Source organism: Chenopodium album, chromosome 8 (assembly GCF_948465745.1).
Source record: "Chenopodium album chromosome 8, dcCheAlbu1.1, whole genome shotgun sequence".
NCBI lineage: Eukaryota > Viridiplantae > Streptophyta > Magnoliopsida > Caryophyllales > Amaranthaceae > Chenopodium > Chenopodium album.
Window position 1 is genome coordinate 22882527 of NC_137841.1, and position 6483 is coordinate 22889009.

Genomic DNA, 6483 nt, shown 5'->3' on the forward strand with positions numbered 1-6483 from the left:
ATACAAATAATAATAATATTTAAAATAATTATGATAATCATAATGTTAAAGCATAATAATAGCAAGATCCTAGGCATGATACTAACAAGATTAATAACAAACCCTAGCATGTCACTAAGCAATAAAGATCAAATATTTAGCCCTAACATGATACTAACATGAATATAAATATTAGGAAAGAATATAGGAAGCATCATACTTTTAATCATACTTGATATTAAAATTACCCTAGACATGATACTAGGAAGATCAAAATGCCCTAACATAACATTAGGAATCGTAATAACAACCTAAGCATGATTTCTACATCATAATAACAATGTAAACAATTAAAGCACTTACTTGGATGCCTCGTACCTCTTTCTAATAACAAAATACACACGTTAGTAACTTCAAGGAAAATATTAAATCAAACAATTAAATTAAATAATTGAAAGAGAGATTTGGGACCAAACCCTCAGAAATATCAAACCTTTCACGTCTTGGGCGAAGACAACTTCGAACTATGCTAGGTGTTTCTAGGTCTTGTGAATGCGGAATTTTGTATAAAGGGTGGTTTAGAAAAGAGAGAAAGGAAAGCTTTAGCTTCGAGAAAGAAGAGAATTAGAGAATAGGTAATTAGAGATGATTGTAGATGATCAAAAACGGAGTTTTTAGGAGGCTATTTATAGAAAAATCAACCGAAAAGATAGAAAAACAAACTAGAGTTCTGACATGAAAAAACGAAGTAAGCACCAAACGCTGACATTAGCGCCAGACGCTAACGCTAGCGCCAGGCGCCAGGCTTAGCGTCATGCGCTAATGTCTGGTGTTAGGCGCTAATCAATCTTTTTACGCGTTTTCTAAATTCAGATAAAATTTAACCGTACAGGAGAATAAAATTGTATTTTCCTTAAAAACACTCTTTTATTCTGATTAAAACTCTAAAAAGTCAACAAAAGTCAATTTATCAATGCTAATTGAATTCGGAATGAAAAAAAACCTTCTAGAAGAATCTAGAAGACTAAAACCATTCCTAATTGCATTAGGAATGATAAATCTATATTAGGCCCTCCTCTAGATCATTGGGCCGCATATAAGGCTCAAACCGGGTCCAGTTTAGTAATTTGGCCATAACTTCCTCAATATTCATCGGAATTGGGCTTATAATATATCATTGGAAAGCCCTTTTCAAGCCCCATTCAACTATACTATTATCGGACCCATATCATGGACCAACCAAACTGGATTGGCTGTTTTCTTAAAATAGATTTTCAAAAATAGAGAGAAGAGAAAAGAAAATTAAAATTATCCGCAACACTAGACTTTCTACACTTTCACTTCATTCGATTATGATTCAACGTGAAAGGTACTCATCACCGAGTTTGGTTTTGGGGAGACACAAATGGGTGTCTACACTATGTAAGTATTATACTATAGTTTTAGTAATCATTATTCAAAACTAGTAAATAAAATCAATATATTCTTCAATTTTTTTTTCTAGGGCAAAGGAAACAGTTTCAAAACAGAAAAACAGAGATTCTAAAGAAATGTAAGCATTCATAAATATACTCCGTAGTTCGTAGTTTTTTTTTTTTATGAATGTTTATTTCCATTTAATTAGATGTTCATTTATATATTAGTATGATGTCATTGACATTTTAATAAACGATTAATATAAATGTTCACTTATATATTAGTACGTTCATTAATTTATGTAATACTGTTTGTAGACACTAAATTTTGATCCTACTTTTGTAATTATCACTATTAATTTTCTTTTATTATTATAGCTATCGTTTTTTGCAAATAGTTGTTATTATTTTGCTAATTATTTTTATATACTTAATAACGTTTGTTTTATTATTTAAAACGAAGAAAACGAGTAATAATAATGATTTTTATTCATAATTTCCAAAATACATGTTACAATTTGTACTTCTAAACTACAAAATATTGAAGTACAGCTAACACCACATGCATTTTTACCCTACTCCACCGAAGTAATTTTCAGCTTTTACTTGTGGATTAGCAAGTAAATTAATACAACCATTAGGAGGACCACTAACCCCACAATGTACATGAAGTACACCCTTATCATCCTCATGTCTTCCTCAAAGATGAAGACAGGCTGATCTTCCTAATTTTCTTGAAACATGGTGGCCGAGTTTAATGGTGGCTTTTGTTTGGTTTTTTCGGGTAAGGAGCAAGATGGAAGAAGATAAGAATTAAGTGGTGAGTGAAGATTTTGGATAAGGGTAATTTCTTTTTATAGTAAAAAGTAGGTATTTTAAATCGTACTTTTATACGTATATGTATAATAATCATATAGTATAAAGTACATTTTTTATATTTTTTGTCTCGCCAGGGGAATATGTCATTTTCTTTATAAACAAGCATTGTTTACTCCTTTAGAGTATAATAAGTATATTTGTATGTTCACTTAGATTGTTAGAGTATTTTTTTATTTTTTTTATTTTATCTAGTGATTTTTGCGATTTGTGCAATACCCTATTATATGACCATTTTACCTAAAAGTCCGCTACTCTAAAGACTCATGCCCAACCAATGTAGGGAAATGACAAACATTCCCACACCTAAATAGGTACTACATGTTGTAGTGCTAAAGGGACCTCCTTTTATATACGCTTGTTAAAATGTCATTGTTTTTTTATTCCACAGTTAATACTTGTTCCGATAAATACAAGTTTGGACCAAACCCATCAATATTTAACTAGGTGTTATATGGACGAGAATAAAAGAGGATACGTATTTATAATTGTGTATAATTGTATATGGTTGTTACACGTAACTTTAGATGAATAGTATATTTTCAGCGTTATTTTAGGATCATGTTGCTGTGAATTATCACGTTGCTACATTCATTCATCCACTTTATTAGTGGAATTATGTTTCTGAGATCTTCTATTTTGGTAGTTGTTTCGTTTTTTTTTTTTTTATCTTTTATCTTTTTTTTTTTATGACTTGTTTATTACTGTCTAGTTTTTGTATTCTTTCGTCAATTTTGATGAACATTGTCAATAGTAAAATAACGTTACCTTTTTTTATACCCCGCGGTTAATATTGGATCAATTGTATCAATATTTATCTAACGCTAATTGGGACAGTTGGATTTCATACGCGTCACATATTGCATATCACTATTCAAAACATTATTTGACACTATTCAAACACTATTTGACACTATTCAAATAGTATTTTCCGTTACGTTAATTTGCGTTGCCGACGTGAATTTGGTCTTTTATTTTATTTGTTTTCCTGTTGTTTTGATCTAGTTTTGTATTTTTTTTTTTTTTTTTTTCGACTATGATAAGTATAAATTTGTATTTTAGTAGAGTGAGGCAAGATAAGAGTTCATTTTTTTTAAAAGTTCATTCGATTAAGGGAATATATTTTACCCTTGACTACCTTAAATTTATGTCGTATGACTTAATATTGTATGATTTTACATGGTGTATTTTCACTTTGACCATGTCAATCTTATTATTTTATATGATTTACCTTACTATATACTTTTAGTAAGGGTTATTATTTTAAATGCTCGTATTTATAAGGTTTTGTCGTATGTTTAGATGTTCTTGGGTAAATTTATATGTACTATCTAATAAAGACAGGGGTTATTTTTTTTTTAACTTATTTATATAAACTCTGAATTGAAATATAATGTCCAACCCCACTAGTTCAAAAAAATACCTTGACCAACCAAAAAGTCGTCATTTGGGACGCATTTGTTGAATTGTCTTGTTCAAAAGTCATTTTTGGTGATCACTAATCGGGGTGATTTTCCTCAACCAAGGTGGTTCATTTTACTTTTATGAGTGAATTCGTCAAAGATCACAAAAATCCCACTTACAAAAAATGTCATTTATGTCAACTACCCAAATTAAAAACCCAATGGAATTGGTTACTTAAAACATGGCATTAGTCCGAACTACGAAGGTTTTGAACCATGAGTGAATTCAAAATCTCACTATGATCGGTACGTAGTGCAACTTTGGTGCTCAAACCTACCTTATATTAATTATTATATCATATTTTTTTGTGATTAATATGTCTTAAAACTTGATTTTTTTAACAACGCAATAGTAAGTGTCCGTTCCTTAGAACGGAAGGGAAGACGAGTTACAGACGTTCGATTCTCTTAACCTAAACCCCGAACCCTGTGCCTTATTTATCTGTATGGAGTTAACAGTGTTTTTTTAGTATTATTTCTAAAAATTGATTGTTTTAAAATCCGTCCTTATTCGGATAAAAATAAGGTGGCGACTCTAAGTTTTGTCTATAAGTCTTATCAGACACTTAAGTGGAACCTTTGTAGACTAATCTTTGTCCAATAAAAACCAGATACCACACATTTCGTCCTTTTCCATGGTTTAGATTGGGAAATTATTTTGATGAATTTTCATTTTATTTTCGTAAACGTTAAATTATATAAAAGTATATGGTCATTCACAATTTCACGATTATTAAAATTTCAATAAATATTCATATTTTATTCAATTTTTTCAAATATTTCACGTTCATTTCAATTTTGAATTTCAAATTTGTCTTTTCTCATATGAATATATGGTAAATCAATAATTGATAGTTTCAAGAGTTTATTCATGTATATATTTCATGTTGATCGACCATATCTTTCATAGTCATTTTCAAACTAATAAATGTTCAATTATATATAAATAGATGTTCATTTACATACTGAACTATGTAAATATGTTCATTTATGTATAAATAGTTGTTCATTTCCATATTAATAGATGGTCATTTCCACAAAAATATATGTTCAATTCATCATCTATACATGTTCATTTATATTAGTAAACTTTCATTTCCAGTTGATCATGTCAATTGTAATATTTATCCATGTCTGTATTCATATATGAAAATTGGTTCATTCTAACACTTATTCTAGCTTAAATCTAATAAAGTAATTTATATGTTTTTGTTTGTTAGTTGAAGAAAGAATCATGGATACAATGAGTTAAACCACACAATAGCAAGAAAAAAAGGAAGACGGTAAAAATAAGGAAATCAAGAAGGCATGGAGTCGCCAAGCAAAATAAACCAATAACACGTGCTTGAATTCTTTGAATTTGGATCGAGGTGTTTATTTTGTTTGATTATATGTGTAGAATTGTACTGTACATTTTAATACCTAATATCTCAATTTTTGGTGATATACAATTTTATTTTGATTTTATTAGAAGGAAATAAACTTTTTTCTTTTTCCATGAGTACTACTATAAATCTCAGCCTTCAATAGTTGTGTATGTATATGTCGTTTAAATGTCTTCACATTTATCAGTTTTGATTTGGCTCTTATTATTTTGACAACAATTCACATCTTGTACTTTTATAAGCTAATCTTCTCACAGAATATTTTAATCACTGGGGGGAAGTGTAAAGAAAATACATAAATTAAAAAAAGAAAAAAAATTAATATCAGAAGAAAAAAGGGAAAAAAAACAAATAGCAAATCAAGTGGTTAGATTCAAGGGGAGTGTAGGTAGAACACCCTACACTAGCTACAAAACGGCGTAGCTTCATCGGGGGGTTTAGACAGAACACCCTATAGTGGGGTGTAAGGTAAAATTTGCACGCTAATTGTAGAAAATATTTCAAGCATCCCACACTTGAGCTCCACTGTGATCATACACTTAAGCATGGTGGCGTCCAAAGGGAAGGAAGCTAGAGCAGAAGAGTTGCCAACAAGTTTTAGGAACTAGTAAACCGTTCACACGGTGAAGGTTACACCCCTTCATGATCCATGAAATCGCTAACTCTATAGTGGTCCGAAACCATGACTGGATATTCGTGGATGAAGGTACAAATCCAACCTAAAAGAGATTGAACTTGTCCTAAAAATAGGCCTTTAGTTTATTCTTCTCATATTCATGTGCGCTTTCTAACTAACATGCAATCAATAGGTTAACCCTAAACCTATTTAATCTATGTTGGTTGAATATTAATGCACAAGCAAATCTATTATTGGCGATCACTTGAATTATAATCATATTAGCCTAAATAAGATTATTAATTATCTAATTAAGCGTGATTGCAAGTACAAATTCGCTTTAATCATACATAAAAGGCGTGATCAAGCAATAACAATAACAATATATATCATGCAACATAATAACAAATCATCATCATGATATTCTCAAAGCATAATAATATTAGCAAGATCCTAGACATGATACTAACAAGATTAATAACAAATCCTAGCATGTCGCTAAGCAATAAAGATCAAAGCTTTAGCCCTAACATAATACTACATGATATTAGAAAGAATAGGAAGCAACCTAAACATGATACTAGAAAGCAATAAAAGCATCATAACATGATGTTAGGAATTAATATAATATAAATATGCTTTCAAAAGATATAGCAATTAAAACAACTTGGTTGTCTTGTATCTCTTTCTAATAACAAAATACATGCGTTAATAACTTAAGAAAAATATTAAATCAACAAAATTAAATT